The sequence below is a fragment of the Sardina pilchardus genome, chromosome 21 (assembly GCF_963854185.1).
Source record: "Sardina pilchardus chromosome 21, fSarPil1.1, whole genome shotgun sequence".
Lineage (NCBI taxonomy): Eukaryota > Metazoa > Chordata > Actinopteri > Clupeiformes > Clupeidae > Sardina > Sardina pilchardus.
This window is the reverse complement of record NC_085014.1, coordinates 30066293-30090522: the sequence shown is the minus strand read 5'-3', so window position 1 is coordinate 30090522 and position 24230 is coordinate 30066293.

Here is a 24230-nt window from a genome sequence, read left to right as displayed (position 1 = left end):
TTATTTTGGAGGCCTCCAAGGTCATCGGCCGAGAAAAAAACCCAATACTCCAAAAGGGGCGCTTCAAAGTCAGACTGAACTTTGCCCATGCACATTTAAAAGCTAAAAATGAGTTTTGGAAAACTGTCCTTTAGTCTAATGACATTAAACTGGAGCTGTTTGGGCACATGGATGTTAATGTTTGCCGAAAAAAGGGAAGGCCTACAACCATAAAAATACAGCTCCCACAGTGAAGCATGGTGGTGGGAGCATCATGTTATGGGGCTGTTTTGCTGTCTCAGACACAGGGAGCCTTGTTTGGGTGCATGGGATCATACGAGAAACCCATGCAGTTTGGATGAGCTGGAGTGCTTAAGAGATATGTGCCAACCTAGTAAAAGACTATTCAAAGAAGTTGTTGTTAGTTGAAGCAAAGAAAGGCTACACTATTGACTATTAATGGTCTGGGGCCTATAATTTTGAACATGTCGATTCTTGCTTTTCTTGTCACAAATCAGAGCACGGGTAAAAACTGATCTTCAAACTTTGTTGGCATACTGTCTTTGCTATTCTGTAATCATAAACTAGGAACATTTATGGAAATGGTAATTTTCATGTATAAACAAAGGATTATGTCTGAATTCATAAGGGGGCTAATAATTTTGGGCTTAACTGTAGTCCACTGGGCGGATTCGCACAAAACTAACATAACTTTTAAAGTCTATTGAATAACAGTACTTTATTGGCGTGAAAAATTATCTTTTAAATTCACACACATCATATGTGAAATGCACAGTTCCATTCAAACGGACCAAACAATAATTATTATCTCTCCATTGACTCCCGTTCATAATTTTTCACGATTTAGGTCCAATGGGCCGGAAGTAGATGCGCGTCACTTGAGGTTTATTTTAGTCACCGTCAGGTTTCCAGCTGGATAACTGAAACAGGGCTTTCTTGAATTGAAAACAAAAATGACGACCCCAAGATCCTTAACGATAATAATTATTCTAACAGCATCTATTGTTCATTTGCAAGCCTCTGAAAATGGTAAGTTAGTAGTTATTATTATTACCATCATCATTATTATTAGGCTGTTATTAAAGTTAGCGCTAGCTATACATCAGTAGCTAAACCTTAACGTCATGGTTCACGTTAGCTAAAACAGTGTTGAACAAATATTACGGTAACGTTAAGTTGGCCCTGAGAAGTCAAACCAACGATATCAGCGGTAGAAAGGCAAAATGCTAGATTGTTAACGTTACTGTTGTCCGAAAAGTAGTCATTCTCAGTTCATTACCAACCTGATTTACTATTGTCATGGTGACTTAACGTTAACGACGTTAACGCTAAGGTGAGACGGTGAAGTTAAATGTTAGAACGTTGATGTCGGTGCGTGATCTTAAAAAACGTTGTGTTTGGTAAAAAAAAAAAACAATGGGTGCGAAAGGTATCACAATCTTTTAGTGCAGGCCCCTGGATAGACACACGACTATTATTTGTAGTTGTTAAACAAGATTAAGAATTTAGAAATTAAGTATGGGTTATTTCTATCATCTATCTCATGCATCAGTCAGGAGCCATACCCAATGAAAAGTACATTGGGTATTAGATAAGACAAGTGTGTCACAATTGTTTTATTGATAATAAGAATTATGATACTTTCTTGATTTGATTTGAGAGCCCCACCACACCACTGGAGATCAAAGACATAGGGAACCTAGTCTGGACACTAACACCCAAATAGGGAGGGAAAGTGAAAACCAGCGCCCCAAGCGGTTGCGTTCCTATCGAAGAGCAGCTCCAATGTTAAAGGTTGGGTATGGAATTCGCAAAACGGCCAGCAGATTTTGAACATATACAACCTCAAGTCCCGCCCTCCATGGACGCACGCACATTCATGCACGAACGAGAATTCAGATGCCCAGGCTAAATGAAATGCCAGCGTGGCGTCTACAGCACTATAGCTCTAATTTAAATTAATTTAATTTAATTTCATTTCATTTAATGTCGCTTATAGAGCGCCAATACATTACACATGTCTCAAGGCGCTTTACAGAGTGTTAGACATTCAAAGAGAGCCCATGAGTAACAGGGGCAAGGAAAAACTCCCTAGAATTGGAGATACATATAGGAAGAAACCTCAGACAGACCCACGACTCAAGGGCCCAACCCATCTGCCTTGGGTCAGTTACAGTACAGTCATTTGTAGTTTGAAAGTTACAATGACAATGAAAGTTCAAATAGTCCAGTGTAGGGAATAAATTGTCCAGTCTAGTCTCCATACAATCGCTCACATCAACTTCCCCAATTACATTCTTTATTCACCTCCAAAGGGTTGTAAGTAATAGTTCCACAAATCAGACAAGGTAGATGATTTTATAGCCTACATTATGGTAAAAGCACCTTAGTCTACCAGCCCTTTCGTTTGGAAATTCTAAAACAGCGATGCATTTTAATACACCAAAATAACATTTGATATTCCTTAAATTTTTCAGTAGCCATAGGTGTGTATATTTGAACAGAATCTGGTTTGGTTCTTACCAGGGCGTTTATCTTCTGAAATATCCGAGTTTAGTGCTGGCCCGTTGGTTCGCCTATTCCACTGTAGCTCCAAGCGGTTAAGTTTCGGTTTCATGTTTACAACACTCTTCGAGTCACGGTAAAATGTTATTTTTGCTACATAGCTTATTTATTGCGTGTGTGATTGTGTTTCCGTAGGTATCCGCTGCCTTAGTTTGTATAGAAATGAAGTGACATACAACTAGAGGGGAACATTATGGGACGTGCAGCAGGCCTAATTAGTTTCGTTTCAACACTGACTTGCGGTCAACAGCTTGAAAAGGTCGCGCACGCGGGGAGGAGGAAGACCGTTAGATTGACGAATGAGCTGTGAAATGATGGTATTGGGTTTAGAATACTATTGGCTGGAGTTTTTCGAGCCCTGCCCGTTCCGCAGATGATTGACGTGTTTAATTTCCATTTCAGTGCTTCCAACTCGGTGGCTGTAAGTGGGTTAGGAATAGAATTTCATTCATAGAATTTCAAAGTCATTTAGCAAAAATGGCCAAAAAAGCTAATTCCATACCCTACCTTTAAGTCCCATAGACCAAATTTTCAAATAAATACTATGCAAATATACCAGCGATCTTATCCACCAAAAATATGTTTCAGTCTGCATACTGTAATAATCTACTAACTGTGAAAATATCAGACCCTATTTCGCCTTATTTAAAAAAAAAAAATAAAAAAAAACGTAATTGCTCTTTTCATTTCATAAACGGACTACAACTACAAGTGACGTGACTTTACCCTTCCACGTTACTCACCTAGCATGGTTTGTTTATTAACCTGTTAGTTAGTTAAGTTTGACAATCACACTTACTGCCAGCTCTTGTGAGAGTAGGAGCAAAACACAAGTTATCCCACCATAAAGGTAATCACCACGCGGCTTACATCGCTCTTTGTTATTACAAAAATATGTAAAGCCAGTTTAGCAAATTGCCGTTTTGATCAGTTGGAGATGAAGCGCCCAAACTGGTGACGTCAAATGCTACTGTAGCTACTGTTCATTATCGCCATGTTACAAACAAACTCAAAACAATTAAACTGATCCTAAAAAATAAAGTATGACCACTAGAAGCAATAGAGCTGACCTAAATGCATAGCATATTGAAGGCATTTAACTAAGTTCCCATCGTGGGCCGAGATATTTTTTCTAAAAGAAAATCCCATCCACTCCCGCTAGCCTCTAGGAACGTAACCAGTAGGGGGCGATGAGATTACTTTCCCTCCCTATTGGGAACCTAAGTGACGCGCATCTACTTCCGCTCCATTGGACCTAAATCGTGAAAAAGTACGGGAAAAATGAACGGGAGTCAATGGAGAGATAATAATTATTTTTTGGTCCCGTTCGAATTATACTGTGCATTTCACATATGATGTGTGTGAATTTAAAAGATATTTTTTCACGTCAATATAGTACTAAAGTTCAATAGACTTTAAAAGTTATGTTAGTTTTGTGCGAATCCGCCCAGTGGACTACATCTCTCGTCTCAAACGATGTACGTCACCAAGATTAAACGAGCGGCTCGCTAGTTAGTTATCTGTTATGCTAGTTAGCGGTTACATCTTGCTGCCAACCATGTCACTTTACTGTAGTTTATGTACAGTCTATGGACAAGTACAGCTTATTTGGAGTGTTTAATGCTCTGACTCATCAGTTAGTAACAGGTTACTTTTTAAAAGAAGTAAAGAGTAACGAGAAAAGTTACTTTTTATAAGTAACTTCCCCATCACTGCAACTGATGCAGTTTTAACTAATATAAGTATACCCTGGGATGCTATTATGTGTTTAGATGTGGGCTGTACGGACATCTCCCATGGTAAAGCCCTTTGTGATATGTATGATTGTGTTGTGGAAGGTATGTATGAGGCCAGTAAGCCATACTGTAGGTACACTGGAAAAACGAATAAAATCAAGCCAGGATGGAATAGATTTATAGCGGCTCACCATGCAGAACCTAAGGAAGCCTTTATGGCGTGGGTACAGGCAGGCAGCCCCAGAAATGGACCTGTCCTGGAGCATAAAAAGCTCACTAATGCAAGATACAAATATGCAATCCGTTACATTGATAAGCATTCAGAACAGATCATGAGAGCAGATGCTATAGCTGACAGTAATGTTACAACATTACTGGCTTCTGGAAGGAGGTGAGAGCTCTGAATAGGACAAACACATCACTTCCTGATGTCATAGAGGGAGTTTCTGAGAGTGATAATATGGTTACATGTCGGCAGTCCGACATCCTGCCAGTCCGACATCCCTTTCGTCCGACATGCCGCTATTCAGACATGGTGTTATTCCGACATGCTGCCAATCTGACACATTTTAGTACCCCCATTCCGACAGTTTACAAATCCTATTTTTTTCCACGTCAATTTATGAGCCCGACGGACGCAAAGTGCGTCAAAAAACACACCCATTCTTCTCTGTTACCAACGAGACTAGACACGTGTCTGTACGATCAAGTATGAATGTACGATCAAGTATGAAAATAAAAATAAAATCATGAATTTAAATGAAAGTTCATATCATATCATATTTACAGTCTATATTGCTCTGCGTTCACCCAAGCAGCCACTGCTCTCGCTTGAATTACTCCGGGACCATGCATCGCACAGACATAACACGCATATCAAATGAAAGAGGAGAAACAGAGCTTTCCATTGATACCAAACACATCGATATTGTGTTATAGAAACAGACGAAGTGACAAACAAATAAGAATCATATAGCTTCGGCTACCGCGACTTTCGTTTGATTTACTCGTGAAACCGTGGTTAAAAAGATACGGCTTGCATGTCAGATAAAAGAGGAGAGCTTGAGCTACCCACAGATACCAAATACAACCTTCTAGGCCATAAAACAGACGAAGTGACAGCAAAATAATAACTTAATTTAGCTCCACTTAGTCCGCGAATAATGAGACAGAGAAGAAAACTTGCCATGTCTATAGAACTGCTTTCACTTCCCCGAGTCGTGCACGCAACAGACACGTAACCATATCAAGAAGTCTTCACAATGACATTTTAAATGTGAATCTTTATTATTTTACACTTGTATGGATATAGTTATGACATTAATAGCCTATTAATGACCTCATGTCGGAATGGCACGTTGTTTGAAAAAAAAGTTAAATACCGCCACTGCGACCATGAAAAAAAAAAATGTCGGAGTGGTGGGACTTTCTCCCATAAAGAGACATGCCTCCACTACGACAATTGGACGTCAATGTCGGAGTGCGGGTATGTCGGAATGAACGGCGGTAGCCGTGATAATATAGCTGAGCTGTGGAGGAAACACTACTCTGCCTTATTCAACTGTGTTAAGAGTGATCCATATGTGAGTGAGCAATATTTCCAATTAGGGTTGGGCATCGATAACCGGTTCCGTCTTGGAACCGGGTTTAACTTATCAATTCCATCGACATCGTACGTCTTTTTTGTTATCGATTCCCTTAACGATTCCCTATTTCCGGTTTTCCTGAAATTTTGTGTTACTACACGCCCTCTGCGACGACTCATACTACAAGTCAAATCGTGTAAGGGTAGTAATACCAGCAATATGTTAAAACATTTGTCCGTGAAGCATGGGATTAAGCTCCAAGAGTGTCATGTGTTTGACAGACTACGGAGGGGTGCTAACGTTGCCCGGTCCAGGGCTCCAGAGTGCATATGCGCCCAAAATGTTTAAGAGTGTGCCTGAAAATAATTCTAGGTGCACCTGACGCTGGTCGGGTGAAAGCATACGTTTCCTTCACAAGTTTTAATTGTAGACTATGCGTGCAACTTTGCCAAACTGTATAAGTAACCCCCTTGGCCCGCTCTCTCTCCCTCTCCCTCTCTCGTGCGCGACACCCGCCCCTCGACATGCACATTCACAATCGTGAAAGCAATGACGCATAGAAGACAACTAGCGACATTATACTTAATTTCGGTTAGCATCATAGCGTAGGCTACTGCACAAATGTGATTCAAACTCTTGCATTCAAGTTGACTGCTCATCTCAATGTTTTCCAACTCTAAGACTCAAAAGGGCCTGTCCCAAGGAGACAAAGTATTAGCCTACCTTGCAACTTAAACACACGTGGGGAAACTGAACAGTCCAACCAGTAGAGTAGACTATAATAAGCTAGCCAACTATGCTACTTTGTTTACAATTTGAGGCTTCAAGCCGACAGCTGAATTAAAGAGGCAGAGTTGTAATATGAATAGTCATGAATGTCATGAATATCAGAAATGTCAGTAGTAGGCTATAGATTAGAATATATAAAGAATTATATTATATTATATACACTGTAGGCTATATATACATCTTTATAATTCTTTATAAAGAATATGTATATTCCTTATTGTGCTTTTTCTACGCCTTATTGTTAAAAAATCATTCACATTATATGAAAGGAGAGCGATAAAAGGTGACCTTTTGGCGTTAAAGGCGATGCAATGAAAAATGTGGGTGCACCTACATTTTTTGGGAATCGATAAGAGAATTGATAAGGAATTGGATTGATAGGCAGAATCGATTATGCCATCGATATTGATAAAAACTTATCAATACCCATCCCTATTTCCAATAAGGATACGCTAATTACTTTCAGTGAAGTACATCATGCAATAAAACAGCTAGCTGACAACAAAGCGAGTGGCTCTGATCACATCACAGCAAAACACCTCAAGTTTGCCACCCCTAAGGTTGCAGCGCTGCTTGCCATATGTTTTACTGGCCTTATGGCACATGGACTGCTGCCTAGTTCTATGTTGCCAGTCATCAAAGACAAGGCAGGTAAGATTGGTAGTGTGGATAACTATAGGCCAATAGCCTTAGCCAGTGTACTGTCAAAAGTCCTGGAGAAGATTTTACTTGATCGCCTTAATCAATATCTGACCACCAGCCAAAATCAGTTTGGTTTCAAAGCAAAGCTTGGTACAGAGTTGTGTATGCAGTGAAGGAGGCAACACAAACATATATGAGGCAGAATTCCTCTGTTCTAATTGGTTTTATTGATGCCTCTAAGGCATTTGATAGAGTTAATCATTTTAAGCTTTTTAAAAAATTGAAGCAAAGGGGTGCACCTGATAGTATTATAAGAATCCTGACCTATTGGTATTCTAAACAGAGAATGTGTGTTAAATGGGGTAACAGTGTCTCTACTCCCTTTGGTGTAAGCAATGGAGTGCGTCAGGGGGGGCTACTCTCACCTGCTGGCTTACATTGTACGATTTTGGTCTGTTTTAACAGTCGGCGACTAAATTTCCAAAATTGGGAGTTGTAATGGAATCGCGGTGCGCTCCCGTCAACTAAATCGTTTAGTGTAAGGTGCCAATCTGAGCGGTTTTAAGTCCGTCGGAGTCAGTCTTTTTCTAGTTTTGCCGTTACGACAATGTTATCGGAAGTCTTTTCAGTTGTGACTCATGCAAATAGTGACGTGAACATTAAAAAACAATAGTGACCTCGCTCCAACACGAAACAGGAAGGGGCAAAATAGGTGACAGCTCTAGCATATGATTATTTGTTATTTCATTTCTTATAAATTATTAGTTTGATTATTCTATGTGACAGAACAGCTCTATATCTGTTAGTGATGTCACACATGCTGCAGAAACGCGAGAAAATTACTTTGATATGAGTAGGCTATCATATGAGTTCCTGTTGATGATGACGTGTAGGCTAGTGCACGATGGAAATAATTTGAAGGAATCTAGTAGCAGTCTTGTAAATAGTGACCCACAGTCTTTGGAAAATCCTAATCTGAGACTGGCCTGTGACTAGACTGTGACTAGAAACTCGATGAATTGTCTTTAGATGTGAGAGGGTCTGAGACTGAGTCTGTAAGAAAACAAAATACCTGGGTCACTACATCACAGATCAGACGTCTGATGATGATGACATAGACAGTGTCGCATGCTATATGCCCAAGCTAATATTTTGAAAAGAAAATTCCAAATGTGCTCTGACAAAGTAAAAATTCAGCTTTTTAAAGCATACTGTACTCCACTGTACACTGCAGCCCTATGGGCAAAGTTTAAAAAGGCCAGTCTACAGACACTACAGGTTGCTTATAATGACTGCTTTAGGATATTACTGAAGAAGCCTAGGAGCTGTAGTGCTAGTGGCCTGTTTTGTAATGCAGGTGTCAGAACCTTCAGAGCATTGTTGAGGAACCTGATGTATAAATGTATCTGTCGCCTAAATATGTCACAGAATTACATTGTGATATTGCTGACCAATCCCAGATATAGCACAATTCGTTACCAGTCACCAATGTGGAGGAACTGGTATGAATGTCTTTTATGAAAATGAGTGAAAATGTGTAGTATGTGTTGGGTGGGGGAAGTTATTGGTTTTTTTGGTCTGTTTGTTTGTTTTTTATGTAGGGCTTGTTTGTGTGTTCTTCTATGGACCTTGAGTCTGACAAATAAAATGATGATGATGATTGTATGATTGTATGATTGTATTTTACACTTTAAGCCCGTTTTCTGTATTGCCTAGCATTAAAAACGAGTGTTTGACACCGTTTGTGGAATTTGTCAGCTTTAGGATGGAGCTCTGTGTGGCTTAACATTGCTCGCTTTGTGCATGGTCTATTCTGTCCTTAAAACACCCCTAAACGTTCGTTTTTAAAAATGTGCAGCTCACCGAGTGGTTACTGGTCTTCAATGATCTTCTATGGCAAATTTCGCAGTGAAATTCAAATTCCGTTGTGTTATATTAGGCACACACGGTTGTGAGGTATCTGAAAAAGTACTTCCAGGATTTCGTAAATCCCTGATAAAAGATGACAGAAGCTGTATTTCGCTGCTAAACTTGCTATAGAAGATCGTTGAAGACCAGTAACCACTCAGTTAGCTGCACATTTTTAAAAGTTTAAAAACGAATGTTTAGGGGTGTTTTAGGTAAGTTTTAAGTGTTTTAATAGACCATGCACAAAGCGAGCAATGTTAAGCCACAGAGCTCCATTCTAAAGCTACAAAATTCCACAAACAGGCTCAATCGTCAAAATTTCGGTGTCAAACACTCGTTTTAATGCTAGGCAATACAGAAAACGAGCTTAAAATGTAAAATACCGAACTATTCCTTTAAAGTAAAACAATGCAATCAACCTTCTACCCAATCATTATTTAAATATCAATCCAAAGTACCAGCCCATCTTATCATAGGTCATCAAAAGATTGAACTATTCCCAGTTGTGTCTGATATAGGCCTAAACAGCAATAGGCCTACTGAAAGAGAAAAATATATGTTTCGCCTATATTTATGCACAAATAGCAAAAAACATAAACGTCCCCCCTTTCTATTGCGAAGAGTGAAACAACTTAGGTTCTTATGTTATTGGTTCTGTCAACTATCGAAATGTTTGCTTCCCAGAAATCTGGTCACCTTATACTACATAGCGGCTATCAACAAAATGTGAAAATAGCCTAAAGTGCTTACACCGGTGGGGTATACTACGAATCTCGATTAGTGGGTTAGCGAGGTATGTTGCGCTCAAAGCCAGGGTATGCTGTCATACGAAAGTGGATTTGTTTTAGCGTCGCTGTATCACCATGGTATCTTATGCTCGCAACCAAACCTGGTCGGGAGCAGGTTATGTGCTTAGTTATAGCTCAAATCGTGAAAAGTCACCGCCCTCTGACCAATTCTAACCAATCCATTATCTTGAAAAACGAAGTTATCTCACGTGTGCTAATCTGTCAAACTTCGAACAGGTTCAGCCCCGCCTCTGCAAACATTTTGAATCTCGAAGGCGCGTTTAACTATGTTGCGCGTGCAAATATGTCACTACTATGGACGTGCATACCATGCAATATTTGATGACCATCGATTTTTTGATGTTATGGGTTAAGGCCCGTACACACCAAGTTCGATTTTTCGGACGAAATATTCGCACGAAATTACGCAGGCTATTAAACACATGTATTCCAATTAGTATGTACACACCGAGGACGAAGTTCGTTGCGACGAAAAAAACTTTCGGAACGGTCCTGTTTGATGCGAAATTTCGCATGCGAAAAACAGCTCCTGACCAATCAAATAATGATTTCGCAGGGTTCCATTAAGGACGACGAGCAGAAAAGGCTGACCGAATGGGTGATCTTGCTGCCCGCGATGACTAGGCCATAACACAACGAGTTTAGGCTACTTTACAGCAAATCTCCCAGGTGTTCAAGAGTGCGAACTCCTCACAGGCAGCTTTCCCCACTTCTTACCACCGTCCCATAATTTCACACTCAACCAAAAATAATGAATAAATCCTACTACAGCAGTTAACAGAGAGTTTCACACTGCACACATTTGCATGGAGAAAATATAACATCAATTCACGGAAATTTACGTTTTAGGCCATTGCATCTGAACCCATAGATGCTCTTCGTGATACGATAACCAATTATACTTTGAAATAGCTCGAAATTTTGCCTCGTTGCCTGGTGCATTAACTGAAGTAGCCTAATGTGGAACTTTGAGAAACTTTCTGTGGACCTTAACGGTAAGATACAAACTAGGCTGCCTAGTTTTGGCTGTGTGTTGATCATAGCCATAAGATGCTCAATTTTACTTGTAGCAGATGCTCTACACTACAGGCTGTAAGATGTTATGGCTATGCAGATAACTTTTGGCGTAGGCCTGTAGCTCCATGCATGCGTGTGCAATGGTTTCGTGCATGTACATGCTATGGCCTATGGACGTTTTATAGCGTGTTGGCATTACAATTTGTCTTGCAACATTGTAAATGAGGCCTAGCATACCCTACAAGACATTAAGCTACTACACCAGTCCGCTCAAATAGCATAAATTGAATCCAATATGCGGGAGCTAAAGGTGGTGGTGGGGTGTGTGTGTGTGTGTGTGTGTGTGTGTGTGTGTGTGTGTGTGTGTGTGTGTGTGTATATGTGTGTGTGTGTGTGTGTGTGTGTGTCACCCATCAAACAACCTCTCCCCCGGAAAATATGTATTAATACTGGACAATAATATTAGCCCGTGTCTCGGTTTTAGGTTCGTGCATTGGTCAGCAAAAACGTAGCCTACATACAGCATCCACATGCAATCAATAATTTAATACAACAATAAAGTCTAACAGTGACCTACTCATTTGGACAACGTTACACAGCCCTATGGCTAAGTTACCTTTAGTTTTGTACACCTTTAGCGTACAGTTAACGTCTGGCTTTAGCTAGTCAATTCCGTCAAGCACACCAATTGTCTACCTGTTTTGTCCATCAGGAATAGGCGTAACTCTAGCTTTGCTTTCCATCCTTTCTGTTTTCGTTGTTGCGATATAATATCCATGATGAGTATTGAGTTGTGATTTAGCTTCACATTGTGTACTGATAACGCTAACCGGGTTAAAGAAAACAAATAGTTGCGCGCCTGCGTGCGTAATTTCTCCTGCTTAAACAACATGTGTGCGCGTGGATGTAACTCTGCATTAAGTTAATTTTGATTAACGTGTTGACTAACTTCAGGCCTACAATATAGAATTGTAAATAGCCTGATGGCATGCAGCTAATGGGATACTGTGCATAGTTGGTAAAGTATGGTCGGCCAATTTGGTGTGAATACACACGGGACATTTTCTCCCGTTGATGAGTAGCCTCATGGTACGCTCAGTGCATACAGACGCACACCTGCAGGCAGGTGTCTCTGTCTGTGTGTGTGTGTGGGTGTGTGTGTGTGTGTGTGTGTGTGTGTGTGTGTGTGTGTGTGTGTGTGTATACTAATGAACCCAACCAACGTTGTGGTTCGACTGCACAGTTACAATAGCACAACATAGATGGGAAGAGTGGCCGTATACACTTTCATTTCCCCAGCACCTGTCAAGACAATGCCCGTCCAATGAATTATTAAAGGCTATCGATCTGCTTCAAATCTAGATGATTTTACGAGCTCTCCCTTACTGAAATTCGCTGCGTGACGTCAGCACGAAATAGAATGCGAAATATTAAAATAATCGCATCGGACTCGGTGTGTATACTTTGAGTGCGAAAATTTCGCACACGAATTTTTCGCATTTTCGCACCGCAAATTCGTGTCGTATCTGGTCTGTACGGGCCTTTAGACACTAAAAAAAGACCACCCTAGATTTCTCTGCCGCTCATAAATGCGGAAGTAATCGTTGGTTAACCGAGGCTGTCTTGTGCGTCTCCACGTTTCCCGATTGGTCAAATTCACCCCAACCACGAGAACGCGCACAGATCTGAGCTGAAAGCCTAGTTTGATAAATTCATCCGTGAGTGAGTTTCGTAGTACCACTCAACTCTGATTGCGACTTTCGTTTTTAGCGATCTGGGTTATCCTAAGAAAACCTGGTTATGTTCAACGAGATTCGTAGTATACCCCACGGATGAAGGAGAAGCCTAGCTAGCTCAAACGGATGCATACAGCCAACAACTCACTCAACAACAATGTTCAGAAGACGGATAAGGTAGGCCTAGGCTACGTGAAAGAGGATAGCTATTTGCAGTAACGTAGGCTACGTAGCATATACGGAAAAGAGAAAAAACAAAATCACTAACACTGCAAACACCTGTCCAACTTCTCCCTCTCCTGAATGTACAGATGGTACGGGTTGAGAATGCTCCTTTTTTTCCCGCACATCGGGAATGCCGAAGGCACGGTATTGTAATTAAAATTGCAACCGCAGGGGGGCAACATAAGACCGCCCTAATAACATGCAGGTTCGGCTCATGCCGGAAAAACACTCTGGTCAATGGAGAGGGAGAGAAATGCTTATTAGGCCTACCTTCTTTCAATGAAACAGCAGTGTCTGCTCAACTTATCACGGATATGCTTCATAGGCTAAGTCACAAAAACGAATGAAATGTTTAGGACAATTAGCTAAACGGGGATGCCTTTGCTAGCCAAAAAGTAGGCTAGTCATTTTGTACATTTCCATTACGTTAACTTTCTAAAGCATGCAGTTTAAGAAGGCTTGTGCGTGTTACATCTACATAAAAAGTGCATGTTACATTTAACCCCGCACTCTGCTGCGCTGTGAAATCGGCTACAGCATTGCCGGGACATTCTAAACTCTTAACATGAAAAAGCTTAACGTGAAAATTAAGATAACGTCCATAATGATTGGAATTTGGATTCGATATTTTAAGAGTTTTATGTGCTTATGAGAAGTAATATAAGTGATCATTGGTCGTTGTTTTCCAAACTTATTCCACGTTAAGCCTAAATGTGAGATATCTTCTAGAATCATACATTTTTTTTGACAGGTTTAAGTGTCCATGACAATATATGGTCATGAGAAATTTGGTGATGATTGACCGTTGTTTTCCGCCCTTAAGCCACGTTAAGCGTTTTAGAATGTCCCGCATAGGGCATGACTTGACGTTTCATAGCGCTCAATCTAGCTCACGTTCAGAATGATAAATTCGAAATGTTGCGTGGGAATGTATGCTGTTGTGTGGTCGTGTCTTAAACGAGGGCCTTAGTTTTTACCCGTGTTGCCTTTTTAGCGTGTGGCTTAAAGCCTAGATGAAGATGTTGAAGTTGGTGCGTTATAATAAAAAGTTTGGGAATCGCTGCCTTAGGTTTTCACTATATCCTTTCACCCTGAGCAGTGGCATAGACTTTGTGTTGAAACATTTACTTTTGTACCACTTCATCCCAGTTATTTTTGTACCAACTTTCAGTCTCCATTGGATTCGGACAAAGACGCTTAAAGACGGCCGATGTCGGCGCAGCACTTTAGGCCTACAGTACATAACACTATCCATTGTAACAGCTTCATGAAGAGCAATTGTCTTCTAATGTCACTAATTGTGTAAATGTGAAAAATGTGTGTGAATACTGATCCACGAATTCACATAGAAGTTAACTTAAAATTTAGAAAAAATATAGGCTAGCTCTTTTCAGCAGATATCGCAAACATAAAAAAGATTTGGAGAACTAAAACATCTTTAATTTTTTTAATATGTATTAAGAGCAAATTTGTCCTCTCACTGGTGGGTCCGGAGTGGATGACAGAGCGGGAATCAAACCCGGGTCCCTGGCATGCAGTGCAGACGCCTGAACCACTTGCGCCACAGCTGTGGTCATTTAGCTCTGGAACGCCTATGCCTAGTTACTATGCTTTAGTTTGCAGAGTAATCCTCATGAAAATGTAGGCTATATGCCTACTTTCGTGGGGGGCAGAGACATTTTTCAAAGTTAATACCTAGGCCCTCTACGAAATAGTAGCCTACAAAGCTTAAATCTTTTAATCTCCGTGGCTATTCGAAATTGCGCTGTGAGCAGCGGAGGACAGTGAAACTAAATATTGGTCGTTTATCCGGTCGTATAGCCTGCCATGCCTTACCAGTGCATGGCTTTGAATATATTACAGTAACAGTTGCCAACAAATAGAAGCCTATAAACATTATTAAGTATTCCTAGCATATAAATGTAGCCTAATGTCCATCTTGTCCATCTCTTTCGTCTTCGCCTTGACAACAATAGCCTATTCACGGAAATGTGGTCTTGTAACCGTAATGAATTAGTTAATTAATCAAAGGTTGCCTATTGAGTCTTTCAGGTTGAATTGAAGGCTATTTCCTTCTGATAGGCCTATAGGCCATTTTTCTAAAACTATTTTTAATCATTTCAACAATGGTTTATTGAAACGTCGTTTGATTAATTTCGCCAGTCATCACCTTCATTTTAATGATTAAATGAGACGGATATGCGGTCTTCGTCATTAAATGCAGTTGAAATGCAGGTTGAAACTTTCTGCCACTTGGTGGTTGTTTGGGTACATTGCCTTAGCCTCGAAAAAAATCGTCTCGACAGCCTACGGGATCTCTTCGGGAGTCCCGCGGCAAAAGGTGCATTCTCAACCCGTACCCACTGTTTATCCAGCTAACATCATCGGATGTCAATTAGGTCTAAGTGCTCTATTATTAGGCCTATACAATGGTTTACCACATTTATAGCTAACAGGTTAGCACATACCAAGCTGTCAGCAAACTTACCCTAGTTGTGTGTTTTTATCCCAAATGCATTCAATCTCTCTGGTAAGGATAGCTTGGATATGACTTGACAAACGTATGGTGGTTAATTTGTTCCGCTACACGGGCCGATTGCTTTCTCACTGCAAACAAACCGCTCTCGGGTTTGATTGGAAACGAGCCGAGACCACCTCCTCTAGGCGGTCTCGGCCCGTTTGTTTTGTTCCGGAACAGAGTGCGATTGCCACTTTCACATACCAATCGAACCGATCTTTGGGGGACACGCTCCCTGTTCCGATTCATATAGTCAGGTGTGAAAGCGCCCTTACGGTGCGGTCACACGCTTGCGTCCGCCAACATTCGTCCATTGTTTTCCCATTCACTTTACATTGGCTGGACTTAACTTGATGCCGCACTGAATTGTGGGTCTGATGCGTTGCCTGGAATGCGTTGCCTCCGTTAAAAAGTTGAGAAATGTTCAACTTTTGACGGATCGCGCAAGTGCCAGCCAATTAAATTCAGTGTAAATTTTCGAACACTGACAAACCAATCAGTACGCGTTTATGGAAATATGATGAAATGAGGCATACGTTGGCGCGAGGGTGTGACCGCACCGTTAGTCACAAATTACAAGAACAAAAAAGCTTACTAACTATCATGCCCACATGAATTCAACACTTACCGTAAACAATTAAGTAACGTTACATTTATACAAACCTGTAGGCGCCCGTTCTGGCGTTCTTCTTGCAAGTGAAAGCGCCACATTGGCCGTCCGCCACGCAATTACGGCCCTTGTGTCCTCATCTGTCCCTGCAACATCCGAGATACCTCGACTACGTTAAAAACAACACCTAGGATAGCCAAGTAAATAAAATTATACATCTAATACAACACAATGCTGAATTCGCCAGCACATGACCTAATTTTGATTTCCTTGTGACAATCGTTTAAGCCAAGGTAACACTGACGATAGCCGGTTGATAGCTGATGATAGCTGGCTAACGTTAGCTGCTAACTGGCGTCGTTTCCGAATCCGTTTTCAGATGAAAGACCATTCGTTTAGACGTTCACCTCAGAGACTCTCAAATGCTTTACCTGCAGATTCAATAACGAGGTGTGCTAACTCTACTGAGTCAGTAAGATCGCAAACGCGAACAAGTAAATCATAACTCTTGTCACACAACAACATTTTCTCAAATGCACATATCTATTTGTTTTTTAGAGTTCCTAAGCCACACCCAATGCCAGAGCTCTGTTGCTGACTAGCGGTAGCAATAACACACATGTCCACCAAATTTGGTTCATTGTCATGAATGTATAGGTCAACCATACTGAGATATAGGTTCACTTCCTGTGTGACGGCTTCGCCGCCAAATTCGATTGGCTGTGATGGGCAATCGCTTCTGTAAATTGTTTCAGAAAGCAATGCAATGTTAAGGCATGGTCTGAAGATGGTCTCTGTACATTTTGGTGAGAATCTGATGAAGTTTGTGACTTAAATTTGAGATTTACTTTTCTTTGTCATTCTCGGAAATTTACTCTAAGTCTGCGGGCCGGATTTAAACCATCTCATGGGCCACATGTTTGACACCCCTGGATTAGGTTCAACTCTATTGTCACTATGCAGAGTGTAAAGACAAATATAGCCATAAGCGGCAATGGCGGCCTCAAGCACCTGCAGTCCACAACCTATGACATTTCAGAATCCAACAAAACACTGACATGTGGTGCGTTTGTCAAATGTACATATCTGATGTGTATGCTGTTTGTTTTTGCAAGTTTTATACACTGGAAATACTTACTTCCTGTAAGGTGTCACCGAGTACTGTCGGTACAAAAAACGGAAACAATCAGTTCCACCTAGCTCAAGTTCCTGCATCGAAGAACTAGGGCTGCCAGGCAGCTACAGTGCTACACACATCGGGGCATCGTGGGAATTCTCCTTTAAGGTGCAGTAGATTAACAATTGTTTCTTTTCTAGAGAAGAACATTGAAGCTATTGTGGAGACTGGAAATATCAAAACAACACCATCAAGCTATGAACAAGTTATTCACAAGATGTTGGATGGACAGAGAGTTAGGCAGGTGAGTTAAGACCCAAATATAGTCAAATAACTCATAACTCATAACTCATAACTCATTCTGTTAACCCTCTAACCACCCAAGGCGCCGTATGGCAACAAGCAACATCACTGATTAAAACAGACGGTAGATCCGAGTAGGGTGACAAATCTCCTTTATACTCTCCAGTTGGAAGAGTAGTTGACAGACATCCAGAGCTTCGATTCAAGCCCAAATTAGATTTAAACAAAGTTTAAGGAAGTACCTGTATTACTCGCGAGAAACACAAGAAGAAGACGCATTTCCTGTTTATAACGCGAAAGTGAAATGCGCGATCGCGTTGCACAAATTGAAGCAGAAAAACGGCAAATATTAAAAAACAAACTCATGGGCTAGTAAAAATAGGGCTCTGGAGAACTACAAAGTCACCTGTGATAGGACCTGATTTGACCAGGCTACTTTATTGTACTGTATATTAAAATAGGGATTGTGGTCATGCAAATAGTTTACTATTGTTGGTTTACATGTGACTGTGGTCCTGTTCGTTTGTTTTTTTTTAATAGGAGCTTAACATCTGGAGTAATCATTGCTGACCATTTTCCTGTACTGTTATCCATTTATTTAATGACCAAACATTCGACTCCTAACCAGAAAATAAAAGTTAAAATCATAAATGAAAGAACATTAAACCAATTGTGTCAACACCTACAAAATAAAAATTGGGACACTATTTATCTCTCCAGTGACCCTGATTCTGCATACAACTCCCTTGTTGACATCATTACTGATTCTATTCACTGTATCATCCCTGGAAAGAGGGTTGTAAGCAGTATCAAAGTCCATAAGCCATGGCTGACACAGGATATCCTAAAAACTATTAATCACAAAAATAAACTCTAGAAATGCTACATAAAAAACCCTAATGATACAAACAAGGATAACTACACCAAATTCAGGAACAAACTCACACAGATCCTTCGAAAAAGTAAAAGAGATCATTACACCGACTGCCTCAAACAATCACTGGGTGATTCTAAGAAAACATGGCAGGTCCTTAATAGAGCCCTCGGTAGGGACAGGAAAGACACAGTTCTCCCTGATATTGGTAGCTCTTCTGGTCAAGATGCCATTGAACTTCCAAACCAGTTCGTTAACCATTTTGTCTCCATCGGAGAGAAGCTAGCTAGCAACATTTGTCCACCCCAGGGAGCGTCCTTTACTCATTATCTATCCCAACTCTTTATGCGCCCAACAGATCATAATGAAATTCGTACGATCATTGGGAACATGAAAAGCTCAAAAACATCTGGAGCTGATGGAATTAGTAGTATGATCCTTAAGGCTATAATGAATCCAATCATAGAGCCACTCATTTACTGTGTGAACCTCTCCCTGTCCAATGGGATTGTACCAAAGCTTGCAAAAACAGCAAGAATCATTCCAATTTATAAATCAGGAAACAAAAATGATGTAGACAACTGTAGACCCATATCAATCCTGCCTACACTCTCTAAGGTGCTTGCAAAGGTAGTGCACAAGAGGCTGAGTGGCTACTTAGATAAATATAACATACTTGTCCCCTCTCAGTATGGCTTTAGGAAACAAAGCACAACCTGCATGGCTATTCTTGATCTCCTAGAAAACATCTATCATGCCATAGACAACAACAAACAGGCTATTGGGATATTTTTGGATCTATCTAAAGCATTCGATACTATTGATTTCAATATCTTACTTAGTAAGCTGCAGCATTATGGGATCAGAGGCACAGCATGGAGATGGTTCAAAAGCTACCTCCAGAATAGAGAGCAGTTTGTACTTATAAATTACCATACATCAGTACAGAAAACTGTTAGTCTTGGGGTCCCCCAGGGTTCCATTCTCGGGCCTCTTATGTTCACTCTTTATATCAATGACTTAGTCTATGCCTCTGATGCCTTTCATAGGGTGGGTTGCACCAACAAGGATTAAACTAGAAATGCAATTCCAAGGAATTACCAGTGCATGAAAATGCAAAAATAGATAGATAATGTAGATATGGTTACTAAGGTGTAGCTAGGGTAAACATGGTGGTTGCATAGTTTACAGAGAGTTGATAGTGTGAAGGTAGACAGTTTAAAGATGAAACGTTCCAGTTCTAACTTAACTAATGATTTCTATTCATGTTAAAATGTTGATTAGCTAAATTAGCTAATGATTTCTAGCAGTTACGCTAAAAATGTTTATTATGCTAGCAATGCTAACTTTACTAACAATGCTAACCAGGTTGATTAGCTAACTTAACCAATGATTTCTAGCAGTAATGCTAAAAATGCCAACTATGCTAACAATGCTAACTATGCTAACAATGCTAACCAGGTTGATTAGCTAACTTAGTTGATGATTTTTTGCAGTTATGCTAAAAATGCTAACTATGCTAACAATGCTAACCATGCTAACTAGCTAACTTGCTAGTGAGGACTTTTATTTTGAAACATTTGTTGCTAGGGTATCCATGGTGGCCACTATCAGGAAACAAGAAGTTACTGCAGTATAATCATGTTGGTTGCTATGGAAACGGTCATAAACACTTAATTTTAATGGTGGCTATGTTGGTTGCTAGGTACATGGAGGTTTCATGTAGTTGACTGGAGGCATAGTGGATGATAACTGACAGTTGGAATGGTTGAACAGTTCAATAGTTGAGTAGTTTCAGTGGTTAAATGATTTAATAGTGTATTATTGCAGTGAGGACCTTTATTTTGAAACAGTTGTGGACAGAGGAAGTAGTGAAACAGGATCTGTAGTCTTAATGAGATTGTATGCTTAAAGCCTGAGACAGAAGGTGCCTCTCATATAGCGTTTACGCGTCCTCTCTCGCTCCTCACTGATCTACATAAAGAATGATGGAGCGGCAACAATGGGATAGTCTAGCCCTTCTTCTATCTTTCTTTATGTAGATCATTGAGGATCGAGGAGCGAGGGAGGACATATAAACGCTGCTTGAGAGGGACCCACAGTAAATACTTTAAAAGTTGTATGTAGATAGTCTAATTAATGTTGATAGACAGAATGTTTAATGGATGTTGATAGGCAGATTGTTTAATAGATATTGATTGACAGTTTAATGGGTGGATGAGTGAATGGTCTGAAGAAGATGAATGGATAGAAGGTTGGATGGAATGTGCCTTATATTCTTGTTAAGAGAGACACTGATACAGCTATCTGAGAGTAGTTGATACAGGTGTAATCAATTTAACTGGCTAGTCTTAAGAGAGCCAGAGTGTACTCTTAAAGCCTGAGACAGAGTAAATAATTTAAAAGTTGAATGTAGATAGTCTAATTAATGTTGATAGACAGAGAGTTTAATGGATGTTGATAGACAGATTGTTTAATAGATGTTGATAGACAGTTTAATGGGTGGATGAGTGAATGGTCTGAAGAAAATGAATGGATAGAATGTTGGATGGAATGTGCCTTATATTCTTGTAGAATGGAGAGACAGCTCTCTACTGAGAGTAGTGGATACAGATACAGGTGTAATCAATTTAACTGGCTAGTCTTAAGAGAGCCAGCCTGAGACAGAGTAGATTGTTTAAAAGTTGAATGTAGAGCAATTGATGTTGATAGGCAGACTGTTTAGAATGGGTGGATGAGTGAATGGTTTGAAGAAGATGAATGGATATAAAGTTGGATGGAATTAGGAGGACTTATTTTGATACTGTTGTGCGCAGAGGATACAGGGGAACAGAATATGTAGTCTTCAGAGAGATTGTAAAGCCTGAGAGAAACTGACAGTTGGTGCCCAGGTGGCTGACCAGCTGGAGTAAGATTCTAATTGCTGCCGTGATGTCATAATGAGCAATGTTAAGTCTATGGGGGAAATTGTAATAGTTTTTAACTAATAGTTTAAAAAGTATAAAAGTTACAAAGTTGAAAAGTCATAGCACACATGTCCTAAGTAAGACCTACGTAACGCAGTTTGAATGAAGTTTCTACGTTAAACGGTTCTAGCTGATTTGCGTGCGTTAGAAGAAGAATAATAAGAAGAAGAAGAAGAAGCCTAGGAAGAACAGTACAGTGCATTTTCATGCACTGTAATTAATCTTGGTTTAGGCCTAATCAAGGATTTGTTAATCTAGGTTTAAATTTAATTCTAGCTGTGTTGCACCACTTAATTTTAAGTATGGTTTAACAAATCCACGATTAAAATGTTAACCTGCGATTAAAACCCTGACCAGTGATTAAATTTAATAGTCCGCCATGATGGATCAGTGTACATAAACAGCGAGCGCCAATTTAAGGCTACTCTCTTGAGAATCATAAAACTACTTTTGTAAACTGTCTCAAAAAGTAGCAAACAAACGCTCGCGAAGGCACAATAGCATACATTTTAAATATTTAAAACGTTCTATGGACTAACGTTAGCCTACGCTGTCTTCAAGGAAAATGTCGAACTCGCAGCGAGCACGGAGCTCAAATTTTACAAGTCACAAAAAACATTTGTTATACCAATTGATGGAACAACACTCAAAAGTAATTGAAGACAAACGAACGGATAATTATACCCAGATAAAAAAGGAAGACGCATGGGCCGAGCTTTGCTCAAGTTTCAATGGCTCTGTGGGGATCAAGGACAAGCGCGATGTAAACAATCTGAAAGCCTGTTGGAAAAACTTGAAAGCAAAGGCGAAAAAGGATGCTGCCAAGGAAAGAAGGGACACTTTTCTCACCGGAGGAGGGCCCCCATCTGGAGAACTGGATGTGCTGTCAGCAAAGATAGTCCAGATGATCCCACAGCAAATAGCCCCTTTGGCAAATCCCTTCGACGACGATGCTATTGCTGATCAGCCAGTGTTAGCAACATCCAGCGACAAAGGTGAGTTAGCCCGAGCGTATTCACTTAAGTTATGTGTTATTGTCATATAATAATTGTAGGCTAATACTGCCGTTTTAGCTGGCGTTAGGTGTAGGCTTACATTGCTAGCGAAATGACGTTATGTTGAAAGTGTGTGCCGATGTAGCCTGGAGGTATCGCTTCACAAATGTAACGTTAAACCTGTAACTTTGACTAGGCTAGGCTAGTTCAGTGTAACAATGTTTCATCTGTGTCGCCACCTGACGTTACATCTAACAGGAGGCTACAGCTACCGTGTACTTCATTTATTGTGCCGTACTAAACTGTTTCAAACATGTTTTTATTTCAGAACTCAGTGATGGAGATAGGATGCCTGCCCTCTCTGCTCCTGCCATAAGTGCTAGGCCTATCTGCGAAGGACCAATCCTGTCCCCGGGACCGAGACCAGCCTTTTCGGATCCGATCAGCCCCTCAAACAGCAAGAGGCATAAGAGAGATTTGACCGAATATCATTTGGAAGTTTTACAATTGGAGAAAGACAAAAATAACATTCAAATCGAAAATGCAAAATTGCAGAGAGAAGTGCTACTTCTTCAAAAGGAAGTATTGCAGCTCCAAAAAGATGCTCTGATAACAGCTTCACAACCTATACAGATCCTTTTCAACGAAGTGTAGGACTATTGTATATACATTGTGAATGTGTTCATTTATTTATCAGATCTGTTGAAAATAATTAAAATATTTTCATTGATTATTTTCATTGATTGTAGCCTACATTGATTACTCTGTGAATGTCATTATACTACACTTCTGTTATTGCAGTTAACATAAATGAGCCATTTAAGACCATACTTTTAAGGTTAAAAAAACATGCAACTCTCTCTTTAGACTTCATAGACAGATTTCGGTCTTTAATCAATGGTCAGTAATAATTTAAAACATGTCAGCCAACAGATGGTTTGGTGGCTTGGCTGCAAAGGTTGGTATGAGGTGGGTAGGCTGCATAAGTGTCTACATGAGTGGTGAATCCCATGACCTAAACAAAGAGAACACACAAGAACATACAGGATGCTATCCACCTCTTTCCTTAACCCGGAAATATGTATCGTTGCGATGGTTACGATACTGTTTTCAACTTCCGTTCATTCTGTTAACATGTGCGTTCTCCATAGCAAACTAGATTATGCCTCAATTTAGATTTCGTTCGAAATGTTGACAATTCTGCCCTCAGCATGTATATACTGCATCACATATAACCGATATAAAATAGAAAAGTTGACTTTTATATGCGTTATGATATGTTAAGCACCGTAAACCGTCACGTTAAAACAGATACGATGCAGCTTCGCCGGAAATAGAAAACCGTCTCGGTGTCATGGCGACCCCCATTGTTGGCTGCGGAATATCGTGGATAGTACTATTATTAAATTAAACTGCTTAAATATACACATGATTGTTTTCGCCAAAAGGCATATGAACATAGATGTTTTTATAAACTTGGATCATACACACCTTAACTATGCAGTGAAATGGTTATCTATCATGGTTCTCCGAACAGCATTTCCATTTGCCGTGGCATGCTCCTCCTGGCCTTGTTCTCGGTCCTCATGGGGATCCTCTTCAGCCTCCTCTGGCAGCTCATCTCCATGTCTCTTTCCAAAATTGTACAGTACTGCTACTGCCACAATTACTTTTAATGTTGTCTCCATCTTTGTTCGAAGCCCATCATGCAAGCAGGGAAACCTTCGTTTCCAAACTCCAAATACTCTCTCCACAATACCTCTTGCTGCAATGTGGCTGGCATTGTATCGTCTCTCCGCTGGTGTTTGAGGGTTTAAAAGAGGCGTCATCAAGT